This window comes from Stegodyphus dumicola, chromosome 7, assembly GCF_044657685.1.
Source record: "Stegodyphus dumicola isolate Sdum_Otavi_A_Nest chromosome 7, ASM4465768v1".
In the NCBI taxonomy this organism is placed as follows: Eukaryota; Metazoa; Arthropoda; class Arachnida; order Araneae; family Eresidae; genus Stegodyphus; species Stegodyphus dumicola.
Genome location: NC_140774.1, coordinates 202671412 through 202689914, shown reverse-complemented (window position 1 = coordinate 202689914; position 18503 = coordinate 202671412). Strand labels below are relative to the sequence as shown.

At 33.0% G+C, this 18503-nt stretch overlaps 1 protein-coding gene across 4 annotated transcripts in view; it reads right to left on the bottom strand.

Annotated features, from left to right (window-relative positions):
• Positions 1 to 18503, bottom strand: part of LOC118194177 (transcriptional corepressor CBFA2T3-like) — a 248354-nt gene that overhangs the window by 218045 nt on the left and 11806 nt on the right. For all 4 annotated transcript variants that reach the window (XM_085821250.1, XM_085821251.1, XM_085821248.1 and 1 more), the window contains exon 2: positions 10319 to 10493. The gene's annotated coding sequence lies outside the window, so the exon portion shown is untranslated. The remainder of the gene's footprint in view (positions 1 to 10318; positions 10494 to 18503) is intronic.

The window sequence follows — 18503 nt, the reverse complement described above, 5'->3', positions numbered from 1 at the left end:
AAATTCGAACTTCGTTTTTAGAAATACGGTAAGCAATTAAAATAACATCCTCCCTTCTTCTACTTCAATATTCGAGAAAATTTTTATTGCAAAAGCTTCCAACAAATTGTTGTTGTTTTTACTAGATTCTTAAAATGTTTCACCACCTTTTAATTCAAAAGTTTAAAACAAAGTCCGAATAATCCTATAAACGTACAAAACAATCGTTTAAATAGTATGTTTTAACCTCAGTTTGAATTTTAAAAATAAAGTAAAATGGTGGCTGTACGGCATTACAAACGATCATTCGATGGTCGATGCATAAAAACTTTTGATTATTTAGCAATGGTACAAACTTTCATTAAGAGGTCAAGTACCTTTAAAATGACAACATATGCGAAAAGTATAACGCACCTTAAAGCTTAATATCTTTATAACTAACTTGTCAATAATCTGTATGCTTATTTCGATATTCTTGATATTGTATTCATGTTTTTACTTTATGTTCTATCTAGATATTAAAATATTTTAAATGAAATATCTTTGCCATCGGAATAAAATTGTAATATATATTGAGCGCCACACTTAGCCGATTTTTATTACAAGTTAGAAAATTAATGTGTGATTAAAACGACTTACTTTAAAAAGAATGGAATGATGTGTTCCTAAAATATATTAATTTTTATTTTTGAAAGCCTCAAACTGACAATTGTTTAGAAAAGTGATTGAATTATGTTGTTCTTATGTTCCGGTTAAGGTTTTTATCGTTTTAGTTAATCTGCATACAATAGTCGTAGAATTATCAACAATTTAAAGTTGTTTAAGTGCGGGTAAGCCTAATTTTTTTTATCATAGCTGCCATATTTGTTTACATTTGAAACTCAGCAGAATAGTGAATTAAGTAATTAAGTCAGTTTCTGCAGCTTCAATGCCTTTTGCCGAATGGGACCAAAATGAAATTTTCAGTTTTTTGCACCGAAAAAAAACCTGCCTTCTTGCCCGCTGGCCGAATTACCTTTTTTTTTTTTTTTTTTTTTTTTTTTTTTTTTTTTTTTTTTGCGCAGAAACTGTAATTTTATCTGCAAAAATTGTTTTTTTTTAGTTGTTTTAACTGTGTTTTATTTTTTTCTACAGCTTTCAATTTTTAATGTTCTGAGTTTTTATGTATTTTTGCCTTGCTGCGAAGTAAGAACTGAATTATTTGAATTAGAAATACATTTATGAAATTCGAGGAAATAAGTTTAAACAAAATGCAGGAAAAAGTGCGTATAATTTAATATTCCTTACATGGAAATCATGTGTTGTACGCATCAGAAATTTTTAACTTAAAATTACAGATAATTTCTAAACATTTTATGGGAAAAGACTGGAAACAGCTGGTCATTTTATAATGACAGAGTTTATGCGGTTGGTTGAAATTTCTTGAAATTCTGACCAATGGTTTCGGAGACATCCTGCGTGTAAGGAAGAAAATTATAGTCTTCAGAAACCTTTACATAAAAATCTAATTACTTTAAAACATTGTAAATGCATTTTACCTTTATTAATATCGATAAAGAAATGTAAAAATATATTTATAAATTAAAGACTAACTATGAATAATTATATTTTAAAAAAGTATTGCATGTCTAATCGCCATAATTTTAATTGAAACAACGCAATGCGAGGAGTCAAAATTTTCAGACGATCTCAATAATAGCTCTAAAAGTTTTTATGTCGGAAGCATAATTAATTGGGCGTTTTATATAGGTACAGTGTTTACACAATTAATTAAAATTTCTACAAATTATAATCAGCAATTTAAGAGAAGAGGTCTGGGCGCAAGCAGGAAAATGACATTTTCATGAAATCCTAATTGAATAAGAAATTACCTTGCAATCTTGTACAGTACTTTCTGAAAAATTAAACAAATATATAGACAGACATGTTAACTTTTCTGTCATGCGTTACTATACAGCAATTACAGTAATATATTATCAATGTAATATTTGTATACAATTATAGACAGAAGCATTTTATCTATAGTTCAGGGGATTTAATACGAAGAATTTGTTAAAATGCAAATGTAAGCAAGTTATGTGTCCCATTCAATGCCAAAAGCTTACAACTATTTCTCACTGACTCATTAGGTTACTCATGAAGCAGGAGACATGAAAAATGAGCAATGCCATCGCTGGAACTCGAAACCCGGACTTCTCGAATACGCGCCGAGTGTGCTACCGTTACACAACGAAGGCATACAGAAAGGAGGGAGAAAATACCGGTTAATCTTTGGATTCTGGTAACTTGGCGAATTTTTGGCGAAAATTTGGCGACTAACCCTGCTATAGCAACCTGCTAGTTTTTTTTTTTTGGGGGGGGGACGTTATTTTGTTTTCCCGAAGTAAAGGCTTTTTTTTTTTTTTTAACTCAACACTTTTTTCCAACAATCTCCTAGCCGAATTACGCTTATACTAAAACTTTTATGGAACAAAAGTGCTTAATCAAGACGAAGATTAGGTGCGAAATTGGGAGAAAGTGCAGAATCGCAAACTGCTTGCCGCGTTTTTATGAATTGCACATACACAGTATCCATGTACACGTCGACCTATTTTCACTTAAAAAAACATCGCAGAATTGCACAAAAATGGCATTGCGCACACTCTTGACTTTATCCATGTACTAGCTAGTAACCTTTATCTCCTTACCAAAATGTCGCCAAACTACCTGTTACCATATTCCAAAGATTAGCCGAAAATACCTTATATACTGCCTTGCAGTAGGGATTTTAATTTTGTTTTTTAGTTATGTTCTTTATGTCTGTTTGTTGAAGGTGTTGTTTCCAACTTGCTCTAGCGCAACCCGCAAAAAGGCCATAGGGCGACATAAAGCCTGCCAGGAGGGTCGGGCTGCGTCTCTTATATCATATCATATCACCTTATAGACTCTCCCTTTTAAAGAGCGACTGGAGATTAGGGGGCCCAATCGCCAAATCTTGGTGGCAATGTACTCATGACGCAGCTACAATAACAAAAAGGATGAAAGACTTGGGTCTGAAAACCCTGATATCCAAATAATACATAGCTTTACTCACAAAAGGAACTTTCATGTCAAACAGAATTAAAATACATGTATCATAAAAATGGTGAATGTGGTTAAAAACAGACATCTTCGGTGCCACCTTTTTTTCAGTTTTATGCGATAAAATGGGATTAGAGTAACCTGAAGTCCGTCGGCCATCGAGAGAGAAAACTTTGTCCAGAATAGAAAAAAGAATTATAAATACGTGAGGATAATTCTCAGCATTCAGCTATGGTTGTAAGGTACATTTTAATTTTATATCAGTTATTCTAATTTAATTGTGCTTTCCTATCTTGCCTCGTTCAACTTGCAACTCCCTACCAGAATGAGTTTTTAGATCACGTTGAATGCAAATGAGTAAGAAATAATATTAAAGGAAAGTTCAGCTTCCTTAGTGAAAGTGCGCTAGGAATTCTGAGTAGCGCGCTTTTGCCTTTGGGCTAACTCTCTCTAAGTTGCTGTTACGCTCGGCCGTATATTACGCGCCTTTTGATAGTTCGCCGGCTAGTTTAAAACTAAGGGCTACGTTAGAATTGTGTTAGCTTCGACTAAATCTCTTAGTTAGTTATAATCTTTAAGTCCGAGTGGAGGCTTTGTTGTAAGCCTGAAGAAAAGGGCCGACTGTTCATGTTATTTGGAGCGAATAAAGGGTAATTAGCCTTTCTTGAGTTTACGATCTCTAGTCTTTGAACTAAGCGATAGTCCGCTTAACAGTTCATTAGGTTCCTCGACATTTACTTAAGCAGATTAAGAGTGAGGAACTCTACATGTTGAAAGACTAGTTGCAAAGTATGTATGGCCAATTTAGCTGACGTATTTCGAAACCTAAATGAAGTTAATCGGAAACTGCAAAAATGATTTGAAGACAGATTAATTTGCACGGACAAAATGAACGGTTTCAAAAGCAAAATTCTACATTGTAGAGATGCGGGGAAAATGTTTTCTCTAAAATAGTCGGTTTTTTAGTTGGAATCACAAAAATGTTCGGTACTTTTCCGTTTCGCCGGCGCAAATCTCGCCAAGCAGACTTTATTGGCGACAACATACCGTATACAAGTATACACGTAAAAAAATGTTAACAACTGTTAGTCCTAAGAGTTTTGTATTTTGAAGGCATAAACATTTTAATATCGTTTAAATTCTGTAAAAAGCCAGTAAATAAAGACAATAAATTTGTAAAAAGACATTAATTTAAGAATTTACTATGCTTTCTTGGTTCAACATCCAGATTCACCGGCTCATATCACGTGACCCCAAGTGATCTCATCTCACGTAAACTACGCTAACGTAGCTACAAAAATCTAATTATCTCGGTAATTATCTAGATTAATTTCAAGTTAAATCTTAATTTGGAATACAAGTTTAAATGCAAGAATTATTTCAATTCGTACGAATAGCTTACTCGGATGTAAAACCGCATTGCTGTACTTCGCTAGTGCATTATCATTAGAATGGATGAATTTAATCCTTGACTGTCCCTTTTCTATATTTTCGCCGTCGGGTGAGCGCTGTGATTGCATTCTAATTGACTTAATTACCGCGAATGGCCTTAGGGCATAAAATTGAACTATTTGGTAAAAATTCTATGTAATTGTTATTCCAGTATTAAAAGAAAGAATCTGATAAGAAATGGCTGCGACTTGTTTTGAAGATGAGGAGTAAAAGGTTACCAGAGAGGATATGCCGTTTCGTAGTCAGTTGTACCATTATTGGCGACTTTATCGCCGCAAAGTACCAAATATTCTACCCGCAAAGTACCAAATATCCAAATATAAGTACCAAACATTCTACTAGACATTGTAGATTAACTGCCTGCATCGCAGAGAGGAAACTCCATCAGTACTTTGCATTAACGAAGCTTAAGATATGCAACTGGGTTAGAAGTCCATTTGTATCTCATTCGATCACATGGTATTTCATTTACATGAAAAAGAAAGAAGTCATTATAATTAAAAAAATGATGGTACCCTTGAAGTTGTGTCCTTTATTTCAATTTTGGGTAACTGCAAAAACCGAATTTTTTACTTATCGGTGAAAAAGCTATAAATGATCTTTTACCATTTGCTACAATAAACGAATTTCTTCTATGCTCACTTTCAAGCGTTTAAAAACATTATGAATTAAATGTTTTGAGCATGAAGTGAATGCATCTGTTTCGATTATAGAACCGGATACAAAACGTTGCGGTCACAGACACAAGTTTCTTACTATATAGTATTAAAATGTTTCGAAAATCGCAGATATTTATATTAGTGCTTAAATGTACCACATTATCAAATTATTATATTATTAACATATTTGTAGCAGTACATTTATTCATAATCGGCAATTTTTTTTCTGTATAATTAATTTTACTTTTGTATTTTCACATTATTGTAAGGATTATGTTAATTTTATTAACAGTTAAATTTTAAGTTCCTTTCCTGTCAATTCTTAACTTCAACTTACTACTTCCGGCCAGAATTTAGTTTTTGAATCAGGTCTGAATGCATAATGGGGAGGAGCGGTATTATTTAAACCACTACATTCTTCGGTCTTAGCGAGATAGTTACCAGATATTCTGTCTGCACGCGTCCGCCTTTCTAGGCTACTCTCTCGAAAGCTATTATTACACTCGGCCGTACTTAGGCCCTTGATAGCTTCGCAGTCAATTAAGGTTACGGGACAAACTCGGTTAGAATCTTGATAGCTTCGGCTATATCTCTTCAGTTTAGGTCAGTTTTAGTTTAATTCTTTGTCTCTTAAGTTCAAGAGTTTCCCTTAGAAAGTCCTCCACGAAGGCATCCCTCCCCTTAGGCAGATAGGCTTCCTGTGCTCTGCCATAATTAAATACACCAACACCAACTAAATTATAAGTTCAAGCCCAAGTACCGGCTTTCATTTTACACTCCAAGACGGAGTTCTGTTTAATCTTATTTGAATAATAAAGGTTATTTACCCTTGCATCTTATTGTTTCTTGTCACACGAACTCAAGCGATTATTCGCTTATCAGTTCTTAAGATTCTTACCGTTCAACTGTAACTTAGCAGTTACAAAGTGAGGAACTCTAAATTATAATTTCGTAAAATAAGTGTTTTAAGAACTTAATCACATTCAGGCACTGTCAGATACCACTGCTTTCATTCAGTCAGGTCTGAAAATTTCGTTCGTAGATGCGATATAAAACTGTGTCAAATATCAATCACTAATGATGTAGCCGTTAGATTTAATTCATTCGTTTCGTTTATTTTGTACTTGTGGACTAATAATAAGACTGATAGTAAGACTGATCTGCCTAGTTGGCAGATAATAATAATAAGACTGATCTGAAACGAATGCCTAGTTGGTACATTTATGCATTATATTGCAAAAATATTTAAATTGGAAATCTAATTAATTGAATTCCTGATATGAAATAGAAGAAATTAATCATATTATGTAATTTTTTTTTCATAGTGCATCATGACTTGTGCGCCGATCTAAGTCGGTATTTGGAACGTGTAAGGCAAACAGTCTCGCCGCCAAGTCTACGAGTCAATGCCCAGCCGAATAACAGATTACCTCAGGGCAACAGATGTGCCAACGTATTATTTATTTATTTATTTATTTTGCTCTTATATCTGTATTTCCTGAATAAAACATTCAATTCTTAAGATGCTGCTAGTGTGTTGCTTTCAATATACGTACATCACATCTACCGATTTCTGTTCGTTCGGATAAATTCTTCTCGGTACGTGGCTCCCGAGCGGTAAAGTCACTGAACACTGGTAGTTCGGTCCGAGGTTTCAATTTTCCACGGACGGGGTGGCTGCATGGACGTTTTCTTGGTTTTCCCCGTGTGTAACGTGTATACCAGTATAACTCTTTCCGGCACGCTACCTTTTAAAGTCGGAGTTTTGATTAATAAAAAAAGAAAACAAAAGTAGGCAGTCTAATTAGGCCTAGAGGAGTACACAAGTAAAATTTTGTGAAGATAGCACTTATCGTTTTAATTCTGTGGATGTGCCCAAAGTCGCATACTGATTGAATAGAGCTTCGAAGAGTGCTGAAACGAGCATTGTTGTCAATGAACTGACCGATGAGATGCGGAGAAACAAAGAATATAGACTCTCAGTTGTCATAGATGATCGGTGAGCCCGGTCTGGGCACACCTAGGGTTCGCCGTTTGATTTTAGGCAAGATTTCAAGGTAAAAATTTAAAACTAATATAGAATAAGGAGATTAGCATACAGCGAAAAAAATAACATAGAAATTTCTTTTCAAACTATTCCTTTTATACCTGGAAGATTTCTTTGAAAAATGAGGGTCTTAAAAAACTAAACATGGCTAAAATATAAGTACTGCTTTGTGCTGAACTGCCATCTACTATAAATAAAAAAGGTTCAGAGCAACCTAAAATAACTTATAAATCCTTTTTCATTCAATTTTTCTGTGCGTACATTTTTAGGTGTGTGCAGACTGGACACACTGTGCTGCAAAGGGTTCAAGTCCTTCACAAAGGCATTCTCCCTTAGGCAGATAGCCCTCGAGGCTTTGCCCTAATCACATACACCAACCTTCTTGGTACATTTTACGCCTCTTTTTTTGTTACAGAGCAGGGGTGGCCAGACTTTATGTCAGTAAGAGCCGCTTATTAAAATTCAAGAAAATTCGAGAGACGCAAGTAGATTTTTCCAAAACCACAAATCCACATTTGCATCATTTTAAAAGTAGTGAAATAGGTTTCAAATAGCAAGAAACTGACGTATGGATTCTAATCAATCATTCAATCCCAATGTCTTCAGCATGTGATGATGCCTCGAAGACAACGCCAAGTTTTTTCGTGTCTGTGTTTTCTCTAATTACAGTCTGATGCAGCAAAAGTACTCTTTTTTCAGTTTTTAAATAATCCGATAAAACTTAGTAAATGCTGATCTGTCAGAACTTTGTTATACTCAAGAAACTTCGGATTTTTCTTAAGTCTGTGCTACTGCGACTCAAATAATTTTTTTTTTTTTTTTTTTGCAGCTTCAAAATTATCCCGTAAGCATATTTTACAATTGCACATCTGTGTAGCCATCGAGGGAGTGTCTTCTAGGATGGACCAATATGGGAATCCAGTAATATTTCTGTCATGTCACATGACCTTTCGCGTGCTTTGAGATTCAAGCAAGATGGTTGAAAATATTTTGCCACGCAATTTTCTGTACAAAAGCATCGTCGATTTCTTCTGAAAATGTTCATTGCGAAGTTAGATTAAATATAAGCAAAATTGTGAAGATTTTACTACCTGGTTGAAAGAATTTGAAATAAATACAAACACATGTTGGATACTCCGCAAAAGTATCCATGCGAAATATTATTTAATAAGTGGTAAATAAAATGAAGAAAGAAATACATGATAAACATCTGAGCCCAAATGCTATCTTTACATAAAAATATGCATGTGAGAAAAATATTTACACCATTTATATATGTAAATAGAAGTCAGCACGTTTTATTGCAGTCTATATGGAAAAGATGTTCTATAATCCGTAATTCTTCTGCATGTTTGTACCACGGCAAGCAAAATGTATATTAGTTGTTCTAAAATTTAAGGGATCATCGAAATTTTCTAAAGATAACATGGTCTTCTAAGCTGTGACTGTCATTAGATTTATTAGAAAAAGTATTAGATTCCGATTAAAATAAGTTATCATCAATTCGGACGTCGAATCAACTTCTAAACTATTTTTTAACTTGCATCAAGTTCTGTGTGATATTAAATGTTTCTGATGAATTACATCCGATTTCTGTTCCACTCACAGACCACTCTAATTTAGTTTCTACCGCTATTAATGATTGAGAAATTCGGATCCACAAGCATCCACCATCTATTTGTAAAACATCCACAAGCAAATCTAACTTTAAAGACTTTTTGTTTCGCACAGTTATTTCATAGAATTAGTGCAATAGTTTTATTTATTTTTTTTAATGCTTTTGAATAACATAACTAAGTTTTCCACTAATAAGAAATGAAGTACTTATGTTTGATCAGTTTAAATTTACTAATAAATTAGTAAAACGAAATGAAAAAATTAATTGCTTTCATTTAGACATGGAGTAGTTTTACTTTACCATATTCCATACGTATATTTTATTTGCATAAGAGTCGCACGAGCCGAGCTATGGTCACACCTGTTATAGAGTGTATATGAAAACTAAGTGCATAAAATTTAAATTTCATATTTTATTATATGCACCTGCCTCTTTAAAATGATGTATCAAACACCTACGCATCTTTTGAAAACAGATTTGGAATGGAAATATTGCTCTCTACGACAAAAGGTTAAAAAAAGGTCGACGTCATATTTGTTAGAATTTTCCAAAATTAGGGAATAACTTATGCTTGACAAACCACATATTGTAGTCTTGCTTTAATATAATTATATGGCTAATTCTATCAATTTAGGTTGATCTAAAGCAGGGTTTCTTAAACTTTTTTCAGTCGCGACAACGGATTAGCTGCCATATTTGTCAATCAAAATAAAATGAATTCATTGCAGATTCTGTTTTAATATCAAAATAGAAGTTAATAGAGAAATTCCGTAGAACAAGAATTAATGGTTACCTTCCATTGACAATTCTGTTAAAAGAAGCTTTTCGGCTAAAATGTCGTTAAGGAATATATTACTTTAGAGCAGGGTTCTAAACCCTCTGCCTGCGGGCACCATTGCGCCGCCTGCAACGGTTATACGTGTGCCCGTTGCTGTGCAACCAGAATAAAAAAAGTATTTTAGTTTTCAATAAAATGTTATGCACAATTTTTATAGTTCGTAATTAATTAGAGGGCTTTAATAAGTGCTTTTTATAATTTTAAACCGGCTTACCAAATGATCCGGTTAGATAAGTATTGTCGCACTTTGAAGATATGGGCTTTGTCAATTTGTCATTTTGACCTTTTAATTTGTTAAAAATTTAAAAATATCAAATATCACTGTTTTCAACAAACAATAAATATCGCAAAAGTACAAACCTCGACTTACAGATGAACATACTGGCAATTGTTTATCACCAGTAATATCATCATACTCTCAGCGTAAGGCCTATAAATTGCAATGACCTATCAGGAGCGGCCTATGAAATGCGATGCTAACTATAACGAACTTTTGTCTGTACCATTTAGTAATTATTTGTTTTACATAAGAATATAATCAATGAGTTTTGTATCTCAAAATTACAATTTTGGAATAAGTTTTTTATCAATCTATTAATTTACCTACATTTATAAATTTAATAATCTTAATGTTTAATAATCTTAATGTCAATCTATTAATTTACCCTGAAAGAATAAAGGTGCTCGCCACGCCATCGATGTTCTAAAATGTGCTCCGAGGTACCAAACATTTGCAGATCCATGCTTTGGAGCAGGAGTGGACAGACTTTTCCAGGGTACGGGCTACTTCTAATTTTTTTCAAGGTGTTGGGGTCCATCCAGGGATGTAGGTGTGGTGAGCTAAAAACAAGTAATATATAAAAAAAAATTTAAATCATTACTATTTAGGTCTACAAAAAAAATTAAAACAATTAAAAGAATTTTTAATATGTGAAAAAACTATCAACATTAAGTGTCATACACTGTAAGTTTAAAAAATGTATTTGAACTTTTGTGGATGAATAAGAAGATAGTTGCATCAGACCTTACGCGGCCAACCTCACCCGTGACGATAATTTCACTACTTAGATCGCTTTCACGGATTTTCCTGTATATAGTGTAAATTTGTATATATTGCATATATGTTATTATTCTATCATTTGTATCTTTTATTTATGTGTTTTGTATTTGTAATGTATGTTATATCTTATGATATCTGATTTAGATAATAAAACTTTTCTCAGACTTATTCTCATGTCTTAACCATCCACTTATGATACAACACTACCAGACACCCACTCGTCTTCAGCCTCTCCATGCGCGCGGCTTTCTTGGTTGTTTTCTTTCTTCTTGTGACGCTGGTCACTTCCCTTTTCCCATTTCCGACGCTTCCTCACGGCCCGCCCGGACTGTTCAACGTCTTGTGTCCTATTGGGATACTTAGTCATAGAGCCGGCAACGTCGCGTGCTTTACAGCGACAGCCCGGCATAAGAGTATCAAAAAAAAGTATTTTATTAAAGACTGAAAATTAATTAATTACTAATTAATTAAATACAATTTTAAAGCCAATTTCTTAGGTCAACAAAGAAAAAATTTTAATTAAAAATAAAAAAAATTAATAGTTTAAATAAAAAATGAAAAATTAACATGCGAAAAAACTGTATTAAAATCAAGTATCACCCACTACAAGTTTTATGTATTTGAGCTCGAGTGGATGAATAAAAAGTATTTCATTAACAACTGAAAATTTGAACAAGATATAGGGAGAGTAGGAATTTAAGAAGTGTCTACAATATTTATTCTAACTTATTATTAATAAAGACGGAATACGTACTTACCTGCCTATCCCTACCTAAAAAAACTTACTCTTTTAAAACCGCGCTTAAAACAAAAACGTAAGATACACATATAATAATAATAGTCACAAATATAATAATTTCAAATGATGCATTTCTTATCAAACAATTCAAAGTAAATTAAAAAATAAATCATTTTCATCTATAGTTCTCGGAGTTATAGTTAGTAGAAGGTTTGGTTTGGATTATTTAATTATGGCAAAGCACACTAGGGCTATCTGCCTAAGGGGAGGGATGCCTTCGTGAAGGACTTTATAAGGGAAACTGGCTAGTATACACGTTACACATGGGGAAAACCACGAAAACGCCCATGCAGCCAGCCCGTTCGCGAGATTCGAACCTCGGACCGAACTACCAGTGTTCAGCGACTTTACCGCTCGGCCGCTGGTGAGCCGTAGTTAGTAGAAGACTTAGCCCACATACTCTCCGCCAAATCTTGAATATCTGGTATATAATTGCTAACTGCAAAACTTGCACTGGATTCTAAGTGGCCGTTTGTGAGACAGGAACGATATGTTGTCTTAATTATGTTCATCGTTGAAAATACAGATTCACACAGGTAGGTAGAGCCAAAGAACTATGTCAAACGAAATGCAACTTTTTTAAAATTAGGATTCTTTACTTCGTCCATTAAATTCCAAAAGTCCTTCTTTGGTTCTGAACTACCTGCTTTTAAAATTGTGTCATTTTGAAGGAGAAAAATTTCGTTTTCCTCAGGAGATAAAATGAATATATAATTTACATTTTCAGTTATCGTGCGCTTTCAATGAAGGTACATGTGTCGTTTACACATTCATCGAATCATTTGATTAAATAAATATAGGCTCATTGATTGTGAAAAGCCGCAGTCTAGCTGAGGTCAATGTTCCTTAACCCTTTGTTGCATCATGTCCACTCTAGTAGACAAAAGTTTAAATTTGTTTGTTCATCTGTAAATACCTTAAGGTATCTATCTGACTACGTTCGGAGAATTCTGATGAAATATATATTTATTTAGTCAAAATATGATATCAAATCATGAAAATATGTAAATTTTTAGGAATATTTTCATAAATTTTTGAAATATATGCAATTTTATGCACATTTTTAGAATTTAACACTTACGTTAAATGTCGTATATTTTTTCCCACAGTGTTGTAGTAGTATACAGTATTTCACTTTTATTTATACTGTATACTACTACAACACTCATCTGTGTTATGAACTAAAATGTTTATGATATTTCTAAAATTTACTAAAATATGTGTAATTACATGAAAAAACACAGTTTTTTGTAAAATATTTCTTATCGTTTTATATAGAAATACTTATAAAATAATCAAATTAATAAATATAACTTAGATTGTAGCTTAAAACCTAGTAAATAATATAGAAAACACTTTAGTGAAATTTAATAGAGATGCCTTTAGAACATTTTGAGTAATTACATTTCTCGTATGTAAAAACACTAGAAAAATTAGTTTTCCAGAAAACGCATTTAAAGATTTCACATTAACAGAAAAACTGTTCTGTTGTATTTACACACTTAAAATTCTCCACATTTGTACATCACACCCTCCATATCTTTATACTTAAGGTAATTTTGATTTCCTATTTGATTTAAATTTTTTTCTGGCTATTTTCGAAATGAGCGACGAATGACGTTTCGAGTTCTTTATTCTTTCGTTATCAATTCCAAAGTAATTGTTAATCATTTCTTGTTCAATTGATATGCCAAAATGTTCAAACACAGGAAGTAATCCAAGATACCCTGAATTAAAAATTAAAACTGCTATATATGCACCCAGCAACATAGTCTTTATACCTAATCGCAATGTTACCAGACCCAGTTAAAAAAACCGCAATGTTGCCAGTCCTAGTTAAAAAAATTAAGGCAAATAATTATGACCAGAAACAAACAAAAAAAAAAAAAAGTACCCAGAATTAAAAAATGAAATTTTTTTAGCACAATTTACACACAAACAGGTAAAGAAAAACACGGATAACAACATTGTTTACCTTTAAGTTGAGCCTTTTAAATGACACTTCCGGTCTTTCTGCTTCCACTTCCAGTGCAGTTAATTGGCTATATCTTCTCTTCTAATTATCACAAACGTAAAAATGAACCATTTTCGGAATCCTACAAAACTGACATTTCAAATTGGTCAATTAAAAAAATCGAATTTTTTCGCCGAAATCGTTTTTTTAACGTAGGCAGATACCTTAACAGATTCCATTTCTATGTTTATTCATTCTATATTATTAGAACTTTCAACTGTCGATCATAGATGGCTGTATAGCATCACTAAGTAAAGCATTGTTATTTGGAAAATGGCTGCTACTTCTGTTTCCAAGTTAGTACAATTTCTCACAGTAAACATTATATAATATTGCTTACATTTTCTTATACTGCCATTTTTTTATTCATAATTAGTCATTTTAGACATTTTATTTCAAATGTCAGTTTGAGAAAATTGTGAAGTGGGTAGATAAAGATCTACCAATAAGAGTAAAGTGAAACCCAAACGTACTGCTTATCGAGCCAAAACACCACTGGAAATGTTTATATTTGGTAAGGAATTTCTAGAACATTTGACACTTGAATCCAATAGGTACAGGTTACAAAATCATATCAAAATGATTTCAATCCCAATCGACGAAATGAAGGTATGTTGGGGGTCTGTACGTACATGTCAGTTGTAGATTTACCATTTAGAAGATGGTAATGATCACCGCAAACAAGGCAGGAAATGATTTCAAATGCAATGACCGTAAATCGTTGGGAAGAGATTTGTATGCATGTACGTATATGCATGCTGTCCACTGTAGTGAACAAACTGTAGCAATTATTTAAAACGAAATTTGAATAAAATTAATTTTTTTATTAGTACTAAGGTTATTATTTTAAGTAGAAAAAATACAAACATTTTCGTTTAACGTCTCTAGATTATTTATATGCAACAAAGGGTTAAATTTTTTCTTTTAGAATTCGAATTTTAGGTCTTAGCAAAGGCGGTCAACGGCAAAATGTCTTGGTAGTCCACCGGTCGATCGCGAAGCCCACCCCTGCTTTAGAGGCTATGGATCAACTGCAACGTTCCCTCTATATTCAAGACAGATTTAATATTGTGAATCACCGAATAGACATTACCATTAGTGCCACTGTAATAGTCAATGAAATTTTTCCGTAATTCAAAGCGTTCAATAACTATTAACCCTGAAATCATTCGATAGTGCCAATGGTAAAGAAGATAAATAAATTTAACCCGTTTTGTGGTTAAAGTATTCTTACATAATAATGAATTATGGTTTTGGTAATATGATCAGTTAAAAAATTAAGCCCGCTTTTATTACTCAGGAAAATCTAAAAAAATTTAATAGCTTGCTACAGACCGAACAACTTGAGAAGCGCCGACAAACGGCGTCGTAAAACAGCCGTCGTTAGAGGGCGCAAAACTGAGGAAACGCAGAACAAAAGAGCGCGAACGAATATAACGAAGAGGCGATGAGTTATGATCCTCCCAGAACACAGCTAAGTGTCTATATCTAAATAATTAGTAATATAGCTGGAAAAACGTGTGACATTTTTAATAAGTCATACAAAGGGGAACGCATCACCATCTAACATAATGTAACGCTTCAAAGAAGAAGTTTATAATTAAAATTTTTTAAACTTAAACATTTTTTAAAATGCGAAACATTTTACAAATATTTCTCTTTTTTCCTTAAATGACATCGACTGTTGCCACTGATTAAATTGCATTTATGCTGCTGGGATAAAATTAAAACTGAATTGAATGGAATTCCTATATCAAAAATTCCAGTGCTTATGTTAGCAATTTTTTTTAAATAGAAGAAAAAGGCTATGTATATAGTATGAACGGAAGTATACTGAAATGTAAAAAAAAAGTGAATTACCATTTAAAATAAAATTGAAAAAGGATACATACATATAGAAAGAGGCTTATGTTTGAGTTACATCAAAATTTCATCGCAAATACAAGATTCTATTTAGCTTTTTTGAGTCGTTTGAAATCTATTTTATTTGCTGGTATCACAAATTTTCAAAGTATCACTTACTGAAAAATGTTATTCAGAAATATATGCAAAATAACGGTTCCAATTATCTTTTTTGAGCAATGCGTTCATCTGTCACTGATTGGCGAGAACATCTATTTGTAATCGGACCCGATTTATTAATATTGGAAACAACAGCAACACCAACAGCAAGGCAAGTTTTTCTTCGTCCTGAACAAAGTTTTTGATTATAGTACATAAATGTTCATTTCTTCGTATCGGTAAGTACCGTGTATAAGTCGACCCCCCCCCCACTTCGACATAAAAAATTCGTAGAAAATAAGAAACCCGCGTATAAGTCGACCCCCCCTTCCGAAATCGTTCGAGAAACTTCGAAATTTTTTTTTTAAGTACTAGATTTATTCAACATCATCTGAGAAAAAAAAGTAAATATACGATAAAAAATACCTTGGTAAATTAACAAAATCAAAATCCTTTAACGTCCGATTCATGGTCAGATTCGCCAAACATTTCATAGAACTCTTCTGTCGTCATTGGCTCGTCATCATACATATTGGGGAAAAATAATCGTATATAGTAAACTTCTAGAATTTGTTCCGGAAAAGATTCGCGTACGTAAAATCTATCTGCATTTTCCCTTTTTAAAAGTTAAAAAGAAATAATCAAAACTGTTTAGTTATTGCGTGGGCTATTTTTTTAAATTTTGATGTGTACGCCTGTTAACAAAAGTATTTCATGAATGAACAATAACTATTATAAAGACTTATACGTACGTAAAAACTATCTGCATCTCTCTTTTCTTGGCGTGTTGGCGAAACTTTTTTATTGCCTCGTGTATAAGTCGACCCCCCCCCCCACTTTGAAGTCTTTTTTTTTTGTCCAAAATATCTCGACTTATACGCGGGTATATACGGTATTTTATTTTCATCACAAAGAATGTAAAATTCTGATACCCAGGAGCATTGTTACTGCTTACGTACGTCATATAGATTCTATCTAATATTTTTAGATATTACGCAAGTTTCTAATGAAGAGAATTTTTCTCAGGTTCTCAGAATCGAAGCCATTCGTCTTGGTGGAAATCTCATAAGCTGAACTTTCATGGCTAACTTGCTCGTAAACTTCCGATCAGCATCAAGTCTTACAGTTTCAATCAGAAGTACTTTTTTTTCCCTCCCAAAGCGGCTCTTCCTTGAACTGATTTAAGAAAACTAGCTAGTCCATAATCTGATTTACAGTTATTTTGCTTATCAACATGAAGGTAGATATTCTTGAGAATTATTACTTTTGTTTAAATGCATACCTGAAAGAGTTTTATAACTAGACTTCTTATATGGACGAAATGTCTAATTTCGAATTGATAATTAATGTAAGTTTTTTAAATTTAAAGTCGGGAAATATAGTGCCTGTCAGTGGATCTGTCATACGCAGATTTCCACATCACCCATGTGGTACTGAGTATTGTGGTGCGTCCCCATTGTTTAACGTGGTGAAATCCCCAGTAAGCCTACACCACGAAAAATTGCCAACATAAAACTAAGGTTTATATGTTTTTAACTGTTATCATAAGTTTCATGAAAATAAATGTTATTATCTTTGTTGTAAACTTTTTTAATCAATTATAATTATTTGTCATTGATTTTTAATGTATGGCAATTTTTATAAATAACATTTATAGCAAATAAAACAATATTTGAATAAGGTTAATAATATGAATGTTATTATTAACCTTATCATTTAAATGTTGTTTATATTCATTGGATAGATCAGTCTTTCCCAAAGTGGGCGATAACGCCCCCTTGTGGGCGTTTGAGACCTAGAGGGGGCGTTAAGGGGCCCAGAAAAAAAAATGGGGGGCTTTGACATCAGAGCAGTCAACAAAATCCGAAACAACTCTTTAAATGACTCTTAAATATTTAATCAGCTTTGTATTGCTAATGATGAATATTTCAACAGATTGATCTTTCACACAGAAGTGCGTTGGCTATCAAAAGGAAATTGTCTGACTCGTTTTTAAAATCTGTTTGACTCTGTCAAACAACAAAACACAGCACAAAACTGTTCTTGGTTCTTCGTTTGTTCTTGGAAAACAAAGACACAGCACTGCGCAAAAACCTCATCCCATCAAAGAATGATATCGCATACCTGACAAACCTTTATACATTGTTTAATGATATGAATCTCCAATTTCAAGGTGATGACTTGAACTTAATAAAAACAAAAAATATCGTCGCTGCTTTCGTAGCCAAGCTGCTCTTACACAAGAAGAATAGCGGCAGACGTGAGTTCCATAATTTTCCCAATTTATCAGTATCCTGCAACAACGACGACTTGCTCGTCTACTGCCAACATTTGGAAAACCTTCACAGTGATTTCATTGAAAGATTCCAGGACATTTTGAAATTGGAAATACCAGACTGGGTGTTAGATCCTTTTTCAAAAGTCAACATAGCAATATCACCCCAGCTGGAAGAACTTATAGAACTGACAACGAACGAGGAAATAAAAAGCAAATTTAAAAATAGCTACCAACTATTTTGGCTACAAAAGTCAATTCCGCAGTTGTACCCTGGATTGTGGTCGATCGTTCAACAATTTTTGATATCATTACCATCGTCATATTTGTGTGAACGTGGATTTAGCGCTGTGACGACGCTGCTTACTAAAAAGAGAAATCATTTACAAGTTACCAAACGCGGCGACTTACGGCTGTTTTTGAGTAAAATCGAACCTGATATCAACAACTTGTTAAAAATCATCAAATTCATCCATCCCATTAGATTAGTTTAAAAACTAAAATTGATTACCTATCTATATTGCTTCTTTTAATTTGATTAGAATATATTATTAATATTATAAAGTTGCGTTTTAATTGCTCTCACTGGTAAAAATGTCTAGTTTAGAATGTAAGTTTAAACACCAGAACCGACTAATATAGCACACTATAACTAAATTAATTGAAGTAATGAAATTGTGGTTTTTAAGTTTTAGGAGTGT